The 16,788-nt window shown below is 34.2% G+C and overlaps 1 long non-coding RNA gene across 1 annotated transcript; it reads left to right on the top strand.

Annotated features, from left to right (window-relative positions):
- The first annotated feature begins 11,050 nt into the window (after positions 1 to 11,050).
- LOC107040568 lies at positions 11,051 to 16,485 on the top strand. Its single transcript, XR_003783097.1, has 3 exons — positions 11,051 to 11,385; positions 15,333 to 15,507; positions 16,410 to 16,485. It is a non-coding gene; the product is annotated as an uncharacterized LOC107040568 (long non-coding RNA).
- The last annotated feature ends 303 nt before the right edge of the window (positions 16,486 to 16,788 follow it).

Genomic DNA, 16,788 nt, shown 5'->3' with positions numbered 1-16,788 from the left:
TTGACCGGAGTGTCCTTCAGCCGCTGATCGAACTGATAGACCGCCAATGTCCAATCTAACCGTTTGATCGGCTTAAGACGTGTGAAGACAGAAATTGTTTTGTTATTGTTTGTGAATGAAACGAGAGAGGAATTTTTCATCAATTTCTTGAATTATTTTCATTTCATTTCAATAATTAATCCAGTTAATGAAGTATTTAGTGAATAATTTAATTTTATTTCAATGCTGATAAAAAATTTATCGGTTAGAAATGAAATCGCGGTTTAAACAGCGAAGAAAACCAATTTGTTAATTTGTAATAATTCTTTGTTTGGATGAAATGAACAGGAAAATTGCATATCAATTTATTGCATCGTCTTTATTTTATTGTAATAATTCATCAATTTAATGAGTTATTTTTCCAATAATTTAATTTTATTTTATTTCCATGCTGATAAAAAATTTATCGGTTACAAATGAAATCGCGGTTTAAACAGCGAAGAAAACCAATTTGTTAATTTGTAATAATTCTTTGTTTGGATGAAATGAACAGGAAAATTGCATATCAATTTATTGCATCGTCTTTATTTTATTGTAATAATTCATCAATTTAATGAGTTATTTTTCCAATAATTTAATTTTATTTTATTTCCATGCTGATAAAAAATTTATCGGTTACAAATGAAATCGCGGTTTAAACAGCGAAGAAAACCAATTTGTTAATTTGTAATAATTCTTTGTTTGGATGAAATGAACAGGAAAATTGCATATCAATTTATTGCATCGTCTTTATTTTATTGTAATAATTCATCAATTTAATGAGTTATTTTTCCAATAATTTAATTTTATTTTATTTCCATGCTGATAAAAAATTTATCGGTTACAAATGAAATCGCGGTTTAAACAGCGAAGAAAACCAATTTGTTAATTTGTAATAATTCTTTGTTTGGATGAAATGAACAGGAAAATTGCATATCAATTTATTGCATCGTCTTTTTTTCATTGCAATAATTCATCAATTTAATGAGTTATTTTTCCAATAATTTAATTTACTTTTATTGCCAATAAATACTTTATTTGTTAGATTTGAAATCGCGGTTTCAACAGCGAAGAAAACAAATTTATTAACATGCAATAATTCTTTTTATGGATGAAATGAATACACTAATTTATCAATTCTTGACAACAAATATTGTTGAAATGAACAGAAAATTTTTATCTTAATTTATCGAATCATTCTCATTTCAATAATTAATCCATTTAATGAGGTATTTCTTCAATAATTCAATTTTATTTAATACCAATAAAGACTTTATCAGAAACGAAATCATACACAAAATAAATTTATTAATAAACACATCAGTTTATTAATTCTCCCCAAAAAATCTTGTCCAAACGACCAGAAAAAAATTAAATGAAGAGTTTCGTGTGAATGATTTCACTCAATAATTAGTGAGAAAATAATAAACAATGACGACAATAAATAACGATAAATAAGCCTCGTGAAATCTCATTTCCATACGACATTGCACGAATCCTCAAGATTTATATCCCTTCGAAACATATGATTATTCATTAATCACATGCGCCTGCAATTACCATATTAATCCCGGATAATTGGAATTAGATAAGCAATTCCTCGCTTGATTGTCGTATTTACAATTCAATTTTTTTTGATTGGCTTTCAGCACGCGGCGCCCCCTCCCCCAGTGCGAGTGACAGAAATACGGAAACGGGTGCGGTTATTTCACATTTCCTCTCTTAATTGCGTTTGCACTTTTGTTTTGTTTAATTATTCCCCTTCAATGCAGTAATGGAGATACCGGTGATAACACACCCACATATGATCCTTCTGTCCACCTGTCGTTCAAGGATGGTGACGAGCCTCCGAGCAAATTATGCGAGTCTATCTCCGGGCGACATTGAGAATTATTGTTAAGTTATTGTTGAAGGTGATAGTGTTCTCTTTTGTCGTGGATGAAGTGCTCCATTTGACCATAAGTTACCGGACATTTTACTATGATTTTATTATTTAAACTTCGCAGGTCTGAATTTGAATCTCGATATTGAACCGTCAGAAAACATTTTAGAAATCTGAAAAAAATTAGAGTCTCCTTTGGAGGAAGATTGATGAAATAATTTTGAAATTGCATTTTTTAAAATTACGAGCATTTTCTAAGGGAGAGTGTAAAACGGCCCATTTGACTTTTTTTGTGATACTAGTAACTCTGAAACAAATTCATCAATTGAGATTACGATTTTCTATTACGATTTAGACTATCGGTCAGTTTTTAATAAATATCTCGGAACCGAAGGGAGATAGCAATTTTTTTGTAATGACCTTTTTTACGAAGCGAATTGAGATCTACAAAAATGGTTATGACGACAATTTCGCTGTTTCGCTTAGCTTCGGAGATATTCCTCAAAAACTCAGCGAAGAGCTAAGTCGACGTAAATCGGTTTACCGTCGCTACTGAATTCCGCAGATCGTCTGCGCGTTTTGTTCAATAGAAACGTTCAAATGATAATATTCCATGGAATTCGATTTTTCTGTACTTCTTCTCTTGAAATATTTTTTAAAAAATTGGGAAATTCATGGCCCGCAATTTCTATAGAAAATAATATATAATAGTGACATCTAAATATTTAGACAATTGCCAACATTCTCTACCCAAACAATCTGGCTACAGCAATTACTCCAATTACTTTCGAACCCATTTACATACTCAACCGAAAAATGTGGACAACGGACCGTTCGATAGACCGCCCCGCAGCCTTGAAAATTATTAAATTCCGCGGTTGAAACTGGTGCACGAGAATTTAATGATCATGAACCGTTAACAAAGTTCCATATTGCGTCAATTATTTCCCCAAAATAATTAATCAAGGCCTAGCCGAGACGCCTGCAGGGAAGATACATTTCACCTGACCCATTTCCGATCATGTGGACCACGAAAACGATGAAAATTCATTGGTATTATCAAGATGGCATCAAGATAGCCGATAACAGTCAACCCTTTATTATGGCGGTAATTAATTGTATTGCACTGATTGCTATTTTTAATTCAAATTTATTGTTATTGTCACGATTATTATTAATTATAATATTAATTATGAAGCAATTATATCATTTTAATCTCTTCCAAATCGTGACTTCCGTCTGAAAATTTCTGATGATTTTTGAATCAGAAACCGTTTACTTGATTCCAGAAGAAAAATGTAGAAAATTGAGTATTACACTGAGAGAAATATTCAATAAAAATTACGTATTTTTTCCGTAATTCCGGAGCGAAATGTGGTTGTAGAAAATTTTACGGAACTGTCGCGAAATTTTTTCGGAGTGTTCCGGAATTTTTATCTGAAAAATTTTGCTATCTCCCTTAGATTCCGAGATATTTATCAAAACCTGGTCAACAGTCAAAATTGACTTGTACCGTTTTACCACTTCGTTGCTGAATTCAAGTTCAGAATATTGAAAATTCAGATGCATCTGTTATTTAAAATTCAAAAAAATTCTAACAGTGTAATAAAACGATTGAGATCCATCGATAAGGCCAGTGCAGCCCCCCGTAGCGAAATAAAAATGATTATATAATCCACCCCTCCCCTTCCCAGCGACCTAGGGCCCTGAGCGACCCGGCCTCGCCATCGATCCCCCAATCCTGGGCTACGGTTTTTGACATTGAACTTTGCAAAGCCCATGGCGCTCACNTCCCCCCCCTCCCCTCCCCACCTTGAAACAGAGTTTTGGGTCAATGGAGACAGCTCAATCGAAAATGAAGGAACGTAATACGCTATAAAATTTTCCTGAAGAGACGATAATAATTTTTATCTCCCCCAACTTCCTGAGGAATTGACACAATTGGCGCAGGAGAACAGCCCGCAGGGATTGTCCCATTGCCTTGAAACATCTCTCCAGGTAACTCGGGGATTTTCGAGGGGTTCGAGGGGCGAGGGATCGACCCACTTTGCGACTCCTCCGCAAAGACGCCCTGAAACTTTTGTCAGTCTTATCCGTTTTTCTTTGAATCTTTGAAAAAAATCCCTGCAGGTCGCACACACTGCATTCGATCAATGGGACTCGTTCAATATTTATCGAGCTAATGGATGGAGAGAAAAGTTGGAGGGAAATGACTGAATGTAAAAGGAAAAATTGATTGAGTATTTCGAGAAAAATGAGGGAGTATGAAATTTTCATTGGAATAAATTCAGACGAAAAATCCGAAATTGATTTTTTGTTAAAATGAATAATTCATTCATTTTATACAATTACACAATTAAAAAAAAATCAATTAAAAAATCAATCAAATTAATAAAATGAATGAATTATTCATTTTATACAATTGTAGATAAACGATTTATTTGATTAATATAAAAGATTACATGTTAATAAATTCGTTCTCTCCTCTGCCTAAACAATTGGATATTCAAAAAATTAAACAAATAAAAAACGAATAAAAATTGAATTAATGGATTAGAATTTCTCCGTCTTTTCTCCAAGTTTTCATTAAAACGCCAAAATTAATTTTAATTAAAAGGTTCTACTCATATGCAGTGAATAATTAATTCACTCCAGCGATTATAAACATTTATTTCATTCACATAAAGTTTACTCAATTCGAAGAAACCATTTGTCTGATGAAAGCGAAAGGAATTATGTTCTCCGCGGGTAATTTTAGCTCAACTTTTCTCTCCACATGTGAAACTAGAGGGATTGATGCTGCGGAGCATGAAAAGACGTGGGTGGAGTGTTCAGTCATGAGAACGCTCTGATTTCAGTTTGGGGAACCGCAGCCTACGTATGACCCATACCTCAACCCTCGTCACGGAGCGACTAGACGATTCTAGGACGCTCCGGCAAGGGAACCGTCTTAGTCAACTTAATCTGCGAATCCCGGTGCTTTTGAATTAGTGGATTAAGCGGTGAACATGCAGCTGGAACGTGTTAAGGCGATATGGAGGGCTCTGGCGTTAGTTAGGAGCTTTGAGTTGGGCCGTACGCTATAAAAATCGAATAGATTGTTGTGGAATACTTCAAAGGCTGACAGAATGCCCTTAATTTACCAAATTTTTGAACAAATTTCCTACCGAAAGTTATCGATATTAAAAAAAATCGAAGTACATTAATCTCCAGGAGGTGATGATGAAGATGAATTATTGCGCTTTGGGTTGAAGAAATATTAATAATTTTGAGAAGAAAATTTGTTTGAAAATTTCGAGAAAACGATGGCCTTCTGTTACCTCTTAAGGTGACTTCTTCGGTTGAAAAGTCAAAATAATGAAAAAGAAAAAAAATAATGAAATTTGGATTTTTTTGTAACATGCATCTGGAACGGGTTAAGGCGATATGGAGGGCTCTGGCGTTAGTTAGGAGCTTTGAGTTGGGCCGTACGCTATAAAAATCGAATAGATTGTTGTGGAATACTTCAAAGGCTGACAGAATGCCCTTAATTTACCAAATTTTTGAACAAATTTCCTACCGAAAGTTATCGATATTTAAAAAAATCGAAGCACATTAATCTCCAGGAGGTGATGATGAAGATGAATTATTGCACTTTGGGTTGAAGAAATATTAATAATTTTGAGAAGAAAATTTGTTTGAAAATTTCGAGAGAACGATGGCCTTCTGTTACCTCTTAAGGTGACTTCTTCGGTTGAAAAGTCAAAATAATGAAAAAGAAAAAAATAATGAAATTTGGATTTTTTTGTAACATGCAGCTGGAACGTGTTAAGGCGATATGGAGGGCTCTGGCGTTAGTTAGGAGCTTTGAGTTGGGCCGTACGCTATAAAAATCGAATAGATTGTTGTGGAATACTTCAAAGGCTGACAGAATGCCCTTAATTTACCAAATTTTTGAACAAATTTCCTACCGAAAGTTATCGATATTAAAAAAAATCGAAGTACATTAATCTCCAGGAGGTGATGATGAAGATGAATTATCGCGCTTTGGGTTGAAGAAATATTAATAATTTTGAGCAGGAAATTTGTTTCAAAATTTCGAGAAAACGATGGCTGTTACCCCGTTCAGGGGAGACTACTATGAGTTTTAAAAGTCGTGGGTTATTGGAGTGAGACTTTTCATACGTTGAAGATCGATTATATAGATCTGAAAACGAATAATTAGTGCAAAAAAATTTTTTTTTATTGTTCGTTTGCCCAAAAATGCTTAAAATGCCAGAAACAGTCCAGGGTCTCCAATTTTTGAGCTATGAAGGATTTTTTTTTTTCAAAATTTTCGGAAAAATATGTGGAATAACAATTACAAGCTATTTTTTTTTAATTCGCCTCTTGCATGGCTAACTTTGCTTTTTTTGTATTTTTTTACACAAATAGTGATTTTTTTTATATGAAAAAAAAAGAAATCAGCTGTGTAAGAGTCAAATTCCAAAAAAACTGGCGCGTAATTGTTGTTCCACACATTTTTCCAGAAGTTAAAAAACAAACTCTAGCTCAAAAATAAACCGCCCCATTTATTTCCACTGAAAAATTCGCCTTCTTGTTACAATATTATAATAATTAATGGAATTAGTGGGAATTACTGTGCATTTGAATGTTTTCTAATCATTTTAACAATATTTTCGTTGCAAAATAAGAAATTCATGAATTTATTTCAATAAAAATCATTCAATTAAAGAAAATAAAACATTAATAATTTGTTCATTTAAAAGACACATCTCCTTTTTATTTGTTAACAGCAAAGAGGGGATAAAATTATTTAAAACATAATTTTAAATGATGAAATATTAATGTTTCGAAAAATTTTCATTTTTATTCAAATTAAATGACTCAAATCACGTGAATAATGTTGTCTTCTCCATGATTGATGGCTTCAGAGCAATAACTAGTCATGAATATTTCAATTATTAATTAAAATATTCATTAAAATATTATTAAAATATCGTTAATAAATTTCTATAATATTTATGTTTTAATGAATATAATTTTTTTAAATAAATATATTATTATTTTAATATTTATATTTGTTTCTTATTATATTTATTAAAATATCATTAATTATTGATTGAAATATTCGTGACTATTTGTTGCCGTCACCGGAATGACGATAATATTCCGGAGAATGCACGTCTGACCGAATGTTTCGCCCGACTACTTGCTCAGGAGTTGTGAATCATTGATGGTCGACAAGGTGGTGGGGACCCTCGTGTAGGAGATGACTGATGGACTCGGGAGAGAAATAGTTATTTTGGTGCAGGCCAAGGGGAATAGTTACATGAATATAATAAATGGGTTTATTAAAATAGTTCGTAACGGGGATTTTATTCAAACTCGAACTTGATTTTTATTTGAATTTTTATTGCGGTAAAATGAGCCGTTTTTTGAATGTAAGCAAATGTTTCTTCGATGCAAATTAATACTTTAGCGGGTGGGGATGAAAAAATTGTCTAGAAGATGAAGAGAAAGAATTTATTAACATGTAACAACGTTTTTTTTTGGATGAATGAGTATAAATATTTCTATTATAAATCGTTTTTCAAATGCAAATAAATGTTTTCTTGATGCAAAAGAGGACATTTTCAGTTGAAAAACGAATTATCATTCAAACAACAAAGAGAACGAATTTATTAATAAGTAATAATTCTTTATTCTGAATCAACGAATAGAAAAATTCCTATTATAAATAGTTTTTCAAATGCAAATAAATGTTTCCTTGATCCAAACGCGGGCATTTTCAGTTAAAAATCGAATTATTATTCAAACAACAAAGGAAACGAATTTACTGACATGTAATAATGATTTCTTCTGAACGAATGAATAGAAAAATTTCGAATAAAGACTTCTATTCAATTAAAATCCCTCATTTCTCCGTATGCATCATCTCCATTCAACCGGAAAAATTCCCGAACGCAATCGACTGCAATTCTTTCTTGATAAACATTTAAAATCAGCCCCCGCGATCGCTCCAAACCCCGTCAGAGAACGAAATTCCTCATAAATTCCCCGGAGAACCCCTAAATTCACATATTCCTCGAGCCGTGCGAGCGCAAAACGCATGATCCTTCCGCAATTCCCGAGTCCACAGGTACAAGGACTCCCTCAGCAACATCAAAGTTATGAAAACAAAATCTGGAGTGTACACACAGAAATGAGATGGTTTATTTTAATTAATTAATTTAATTTGAAGGAAGTAAATGGGAAAAAGGCTCGTAATGCACTGGATTTTCATTCGCGATTTTCAGATCAAATGAATAGTTTTTTAAATGTAAACGAATATTTTCTTGACTCCAATTAAGACATTTTCAACTAGAAATCGAATTATTATCAAAAGAACGACACAGCGAATTTATCAATTGTTATTAATTTAACAACAGATAATTAAATAGTTTAATAATTCTTTATTGTGAATGAATGAATAGAAAAATTTCGAATAATTTAGGATATCTAAATTATGAAAAAAAGACCTGGAATGTGCACACTTAAAGGGAACAGTTTAGTTTAATGAATAAACTTCATTTGAAGGAAATAAATGAGAAAATAGCTCGTAATGAACTGGATTTTGATTTACGTTTTTCACATTAAATAAATAGTCTCTTGAATGTCAACTCGATGTTAACCCAAATTGAATGATTATTCAGAAAATCGAATTATTTGACAGAAATCTAATTATTATTCAGATAACGAAGAGAACGAATTCATTAACACATAATAACTTTTTATTTTGAGTAAATGAATAGAAACACGTCTGTTATAAATATATTTTCAAATGTAAAGAAATGTTTTCTTGCCCCAAATGAAGACATTTTTAATTAGAAATCGAATTATTATTAAAACAACGACCCAGCGAATTTATCAATTGTTATTAACTTAACAACAGATAACTAAATAGTTTAATAATCCTTTATTGTGAACGAATGAATAGAAAAATTTCGAATAAAGTCTTCTATTCAATTAAAATGCCTCATTTCTCCGTATGCATAATCTCCATTCAACCGGAAAAATTCTCGAACGCAATCGACTGCAATTCTTTCTTGATAAACATTTACAATCAGCCCCCGCGATCGCTCCAACCCCCGTCAAAGAACGAAATTCCTCATAAATTCCCCGGAGAACCCCTAAATTCACATATTCCTCGAGCCGTGCGAGCGCAAAACGCATGATCCTTCCGCAATCCCCGAGTCTACAGGTGCAAGGACTCCCTCGGGGAGATCCAAACTACGAAAAAAAATCCACCTGGACTGTACATACTCACGGAATGGGAAGAGGAAAAAGCTCGCACGAGCTACACATACCCTCAGCTACCCTCTCCAGCCTGTAGCGTGCTCCAGACCGCGGGAGGCTGCGCGGAAAAATCGATAGACGAACCAACACCGGCGAGACTCAACGCTGTAACCGTACCGCGCAGTCAACCTCCAACCGCCGGGTCCGAACGAACGTTTCTCGCCGTTAATCCGCGAAAATAAACAATCGTTGAGTAAAAAAAAAATCACTGAGTCCAACGAATCCCTCGATCCGGTGAGATAATGATTTAAGTTCCGTGAAATGATTTTTAGAAGAAAAAAATGCGCAGAATTGTCCGACATTTTTTGTCACTTCCGGACGCGAGTAATTATTCGTTATAATTTTTTGTTTATACAATGCGGGATAAAAATGAAAATTGCATAAAATCCTGGGGATAATGGACCCATGAAAATCATGGAATTAAAAAAAATCTAATTATATTCATCTCACAATAAATAAAATAAAATAAAACGTCCGGAATTCCTCGGAACTCAATTCTTCGTCCTCAACAGGGATTTAATTCTCGTGTCATCCCCCCGAGATAATTCCACGAATAAAAAAGTCTCGCGTAAAAATGTCGAACGCGAACAATTGCAACTCCAGACCCAACATCAATCCTCGCTACAAAAATATCGTCATCAATTCCGAAGTTCGTTGACAGCCCCGAGCTAAATCAATTCTGAATTTTCCTCGCACGAGGAAATCACGTCTCCTCGCTTCCTACTCTAGTTCTATAGAATTGTAACAGGCTTTCTCCTTTCCACCGCCTCCTGCCGTCGTGCGGGTCATTGACCTCTCGCAGTGTTGCTGCCGGGGTCACGTTGTCGCGTTTTGCTTTAACCCCCTTGTGTCTTTCACGTACCCACATTTTCTGATATATTTCCTTTTGGCACGCCTCCGTTACCTCTATCTTATTTCATCGGGTTTTATTGCATTTGTTTTATCGCATTGTCTTTACATGTGTTTTTATCTCATTTTACGTGACAATTCCGGAAACCCGAATAATCATAATAATCGTAGTGATACTAAACACGATAAAAATACACGGAAAAATAAATATAAATAATAAACATTTTATAGAAAATTGTTTATAATAAAAAATCCTGTAAAATTAAAAATGGACAGTTTTGATTTTTTTTCTAATATCTAAAATTCAGGAAGAAATTTATAAATTGAAGTCAGACTCATCATAAAGGGAAATTATTCTTCTCTTCACGGAAAAAAAATTATACCGTTTCATTGAACATGTGTTTTTATTTTTTTTGTAATGTGAAAATCCCATAAAACTAATAATAATAATAATAATAATAATAATAATGATAATATTATTTGATATAATTTTTTATAATAAAAAATTATATAAAATAATGTTAAATGATATAAAATTTATTAATTAAAGTGACACTCATCACAAAAGCAAACAATTGTAATTTCAAAAAAAAAATTATAAATAAAATAATTTAATTAAACCGCTTCATTAAATTAAATGAGTCATTGATATTTGAAAAAAGTCAAAAGTGTCCGTTTTGCCTCCATTTCATAATAAATAAAATGAGAGTAATAAATTATCTAAAATAAATAAATGAATTAGTAAATGAACGAATGCATGAATTACGATTTATATTTTTATTTTTGCAGCTAGTTTTGTATCGAAAGAGTAGAATCAATATTTGTGAAAAGTTTGGGATAAAATTCCAATTAACCTAGATCAAGTTGATTGAACATGCTGTATTTAATCGAAATAGTCGTTTACATTTGCAACATACGAATTGATGTAAATGAGGGGGTGGAGGGGCCGGCGAGGGACGGGGCGCAACGGCTTTTTATGAGGGAGTATTGAGGCTTGGGTGAGGGGACTGGATCTCGTGTGGAGTAACGTGATCGTTCTTACATGCTGTCATCTGGGTTTTTGGAGGCGCGGGGATGATTGGGGAGAGGAGTGACCACTGATCGATTGAGTGAAACGCTGCGGTTCTCTTTGTTAGGGGTGATTGTTGGATCGGTGGTTGGAGACATCGGTGGAGAGGCTGGGGGATGTGAGATGGCACGGGGATTTTTCAGTGCGAGAGGTGGTGGTGGGTGCCTCGGGCTGTCTGTTAATCCTGGGTGCCATGGACGAGCCCGGAGAAGCAGTCAATGGGGTGTGGGAGGAACACTCGTTCATTGAGGTGAGAAATTATTGAGGGGAAGGGGGCTTGAGGGTGGGGAATTTTAAGGGGGATTGGGGCAACGTAATATGCTCATCATTATTGAACAACTGATTTCAGCCAATTTATGGTCACAAATCGGCAAAAAAAAAACAAGACCTTCTCACTTTAAAAAATGGAAAAACGTCATTTTAAAAAATTCTGTATGCACATTTTTTCAGGGCAGTTTATTTACTTGTAGAACAAAATTTCTAAATATATATGGAGTTTTCAAGAAAACACATGTTATGCTATTTCATTCATTATATGGAATAAACAACAATTTTTTTGTAATTTATGTATTAATTAATTGATTCACTTAAATAAAATAATTAATTAATTAATTAATTATTTATTAATTGTATAAAATATACAATAATAAATAAATAATTGTATTGTTTTATTTATTAATTATTTTATTTAATTGAATTAATTAATAAATATTAATTTATTTATTTTTACATAATATGTAAATACGTGAAAGATTGTCAACTGCAGATATAATTACATAATCGCTTGAGGATATCCAAGTACTTTGGCAATTTTTTGTCCAGCGAAATGCTTTTTAATTTTTTTAGTCGGTTAGAGTGTTCATTTGAGCCCCATTTGACCCTAAGTTTCCGGGAATTTTGCAATGATTTTATTATTTAAACTCTGCAGGTCTGAATTTCAATCTCGATATTAAACCGTTACAAAACATTTTAAAAGATTAAAAGATTAAAACATGTTAAAGATTAATGAACTGATTTTAAAATTGCAATTTTTGAAAATATTCAGCATTTTCTATGAATAGTTTATAAACAATCAATTTTCAATAGCAAAAATAGTCTCTTCGGAATCGTAACAAATTCATTCATATTCAGAATTTTACTGGAAATCTATTTCATGCCTAAAAAAATAGATTTCCGAAAGTTTAAACAATTTCAATTATTTATTTATAAACAACGAATATTTAAAAAACAATAATTATGCGCAAACTGTAATTTTGATGACGCTGAATATTCATGATTCCATCATATCCTTGAAAATCATAATTTGATGATAAAATCGAAGGGAATCGTAGAATTTCGTCAAATTAGTCGAAATTAATGAAATTAAAGTAATTTCCCTAATTTTACTAATCGCTATTGTTATTCACCCTAAAAGTACTATTATTGTATTCAAGTATCGATCCATTCCTGCATATTGATATTCTCACACAGTAATTTTCCAGTTCGAGGCATTCTCTAAATATTTAGCACACCAGTCCGAGACACCAATGTTCATCCCTATGTTTTCTCTACTAATTCAACTCGGAGAAAAGCTACGACGTCGCAGCTCCTCCATTTTATCCGTCCACTCAACTTTCTTCATCCTCACATACAGAACTACAAGACCAGTTGCACTATCCGTTTCGCTATACTCTCCGGTAGTTGGAGTTTTGAAATTGGAGAGCACTTGCTCATGATAAAGTTCAGGGAAGTTAGTCCTCCCGGTACTTGATTAAGGTAGTACGGTCACACCGACGGTTGAAGAGGAGGAAATCAGATTTGTTTTGAATGAGAGTTCATGTGAATGGGAACACTCTGGCGCGATTTCAGTTCAATTGACCGTTTACTGTGCTAGGTAATAATAAATAACAAATTACGAAGTAGGGAATAACGCGATATTTGAGCGGAAAACTTCGCTAGATCAATTGGCAACGCAGAGTGAAGTCCGGAAAACAAGTGGGAATTTTTTTTAATGCTTTCTTTGTAGATAAATATAAATAAATTGCCCTGATGAGGAGTGGATATACCGCTCGAAACGTTAGCAAGTAGTGAAGATTTGTGTTTTTAATTCAATTGGAGGGTAAAATCGCTGAGAACCGCAAAATGCCCTGGAGGAGTAGGAGAAATCTAGATAATTATACTGGCGGTTGGAAAAATCATTTTGTTGGAAGTGGGAAATTGCTTGCGTCACACATAGTCAATATCGACATCTCCTAATAAACAAGGGTATTTCAATTTTCTTTTTAAAACAGGGGGATCTCAAAACTCATGTGAAAGCTTGCAGTTCACATCAATTTCCAAGTCTCACGGAGATCGCAAATCATTTTATTTCTCTCCCAATGTGAACTGCTTCATGTTATTTACACTTTTTGATGCATTCATACCATTTATACAGCTGTCGAGAGAAGGAAAACGTGAGATTCAGACGATTTTTCACGTGAATGCTAGTCTTAACGCGAATTTTGAGATATTCTTGTTCTAAAAAGAAAATTCAGTAGCGAAGTCGTGAAACGGTTTAAGTCGACTTATCGTTTAGTTGAGTTTTTCAAGAATATCTCCGAATCTAAAGGAGATGGGGAGATTTTTGTAATTAACTTTTTTCTAGAGCAAACTGAGAGCTACAAGAAAGGTCTAGACAAAAATTCAGCTATCTCCCTGAGATTCCGAGATATTCAATAAAAACTGGCCGATTGTCAAAATCGACTTAAACCGCTTTACCACTTCGCTACTGAATTGAAATACTCTTGTTTTATTAGGAGACGTCGATATATTTTTGGTGATAAATTAGTAATTTGCTTCCGAATGGAATTTACGCGACGATTTATTTTAAATTGAATCCAATTCAGTAGCGAAGTAGTAAAACGGTTCAAGTCAATTTTGACTATTGGCCACTTTTCAATGAATATCTCGAAATCTTAGGGAGATAGCAAAATTTTTGGTATTACCTTTTTTGTAGAGAAGATTCAGAGCTACAACAAATGTAGTTACGAAAATTTCGGTATCTCCCTTAGATTCGGAAATATTCCTCAAAAACTCAACTGGGAGATGAGTCGACTTGAACCGTTTTACCACTTCGCTACTGAATTATTCATTGTTTATTACTATTATTCTAGTAGTTTTTCGTCAATTTTATTGCACCATTCTGCGTTTTTTCTGTTTTGTTTTGTCAACAGAGATGTTTAGTAGAAAATATTTAATAGAGAAAGTTGATGGTGCTATTCAGAGAAAAAAATTAGCTCCGGCGATAAATTATGTTCCACGTGAGAATATTTGATGGAGTAGACCAGATTTACTTGAGGGAAATTAACTCCATAAAAGAAAATTTAATATCTTTCACAAAAATTGAATTTTTGTCGTGATCATCAGAAATATCCCTAGAAGAATTCGAACTGTTGGCAGGAAAAAATATAATCTATTGCCCGACAATCATTCGATCTGAGAGAACTCCATAGGTTTATACCAAAGAAAGAATACACTGACGAGGAAAGAATATTTTTTTCCCAACAAAAATTGTCCCCTCGAAATTATTTAGTTTTGCCAATAACACAGTTATCGGCAAGAAAATTGTAGTTTCCTCTTGAAATTATCATTTGTTCCGTGGAAATGATAAGTGTTTATTGCACAAAGATATGCACTACTCAATAACATTCACCTGATAAAACCGGAGCCTCATATAATTCTCTGTAGAACGAATGTATTTACCCGAAAGACCTATAAATGTCTCACGAGAACAATTACCACTACGAAAATGATCATGTTTTGGTGGAAACTTTCTTTTTTATCCACAAGTAAATTGATTCAACACGACTTTTGGAGGCAATCCTGCTCAGCAGATTCTCCCGCATTTCGCATTGTCCCATTCCCATGGACGTCTCTCGTCATATAATACCTGAAAACGGAAAAATCGTCGAATTGACGGCGCATCATGTGCGCCACTGACGGCGGAGAGAGCAGGAAGTTGGAAATAGCATGAAGCTTCTGCTCGTATTTTCCTTCCTGCTCAAGCTTTACAATCAGCTATCTCCCTCAGCAGAATCGCACACTCGAGCGCAGTTTCTCATTTCTGCACGTTTTTACCTTTTATCAGGGATTTTCAATGTAGACCTGAAAATAAATTCTCAATGTTCACTCGTGATGACGAGGTTTTAATGGATTTGTGTCGATAAACATTTTGCTCAGGACGTTAGCCTCTCTGGGTTGAATGACGAGGGATCAGAATGAACCGGCGTGATCAGGATCCGCTGCTGCGTCAGCACTGTAGTCGTCTTCTGCAACTAGCTGAGACGACTAATATAAAACCTGGTCGGGGGAGTGGGAAGAGACGAGGGCAGAAGGGCCATGGATTCACATCAAGGTAAAAATTTGAGGATTAAATTTTAATCTAATATCGGTCACTTATTCCAGAAAAATTTATAGGAATTGAATTGAGTAGCGAAACGGCAAAACTGTTCAAGTCGGCTTTGACTGTTGGTCCGATTTCCCGAAATACCTCGGAATCTGAGGGAAATAGCAGAATTTTTGTCAAAACCTTTTTTGTAGAGAAAATTAATAGCTACAAAAAAGGTTATTATGAAAATTTCGCTATCTCCCTGAGATTCGGAGATATTCTTCGAAAGCTCGTGATATAAATAGAATCGATTTTGTTAGGGAAAATTCAGGGAATTCCTGTATAATTTATAAAAAAATGCAATTGTCAAATTTCGGAATTCTCGTGTCGCCAAAAAATTAGGAATTTCGATGTTCCCCCCGTAATTTATGGAATTGTTCCGAAATTCAATAGCCGAGTGACGTAACACATTTAGCCAATGGAACCTCCTCTCAAACCCAATCGGTCCCGCAGTCATAGTTTCAATATTTTTTCCACCCCAGCTCCCACATCCCAAAGGAAAAAAAATATATTCAGTTATTATGCCCATATAGAGTGACCCACTTTGATGAATTATATTCACACAATTCGGCGACACGAATAGCTCTTATCATTCTACCGGAATTTCCATCCCCACGAGCAACCACATACACCCACTATAACTCGGCGCGCCATGCACTCTCCGCCCAGTCCGTTTGCTCCAGGAAAATCGATTATCGAAGTTACGTAACCAAGAGGATTGATTCAGATTGACTTTTAGGCCTATGCTATTTCCAGTGAGAAATTGAATAGATTCGGGGTACGAGGGACTGGGCCATTTGCTTGATTTTTATATCCAGTAAAGGGGAAAAAACTTGAAATCGATCCAATTCAATCCTCATGATTTCCAGCAATGCTGGTAGTGGGGCACGGATTACACTCCAGGACATCGTGAGAAATGATCCCAGTTATACGCCTAACATTGAGCATTTGGTATTCCCGGAGCGCAAGAGAAGTAATCCGAATTTGTCTGGTAAGAGTGGCAATTCGTCCGCTAAGGGTAAGACTACCAATCCGACAGCGTCGACTGCCAAATCTAGACTTGTGGAAGTCTTTGCGCGTCCTTACATGCGGGGATCTTCATTGCAGGATTCGGTCAATGCCAGGAATAATCATTTTAATGTGAGTAAATTCACTGTTTTGTGGAGAATAACACTTTTACCTTTTCGAATAAATTTCAAGGAAAAACTTAGTGCATGAAAAGTTCTGTTGGATGTTTGTCAGAAATTC

Source organism: Diachasma alloeum, unplaced genomic scaffold (genome assembly GCF_001412515.2).
Source record: "Diachasma alloeum isolate Michigan unplaced genomic scaffold, Dall2.0 Dall_scaffold_00338, whole genome shotgun sequence".
Taxonomy (NCBI): Eukaryota; Metazoa; Arthropoda; class Insecta; order Hymenoptera; family Braconidae; genus Diachasma; species Diachasma alloeum.
This window is presented reverse-complemented; position numbering and strand designations above follow the sequence as displayed.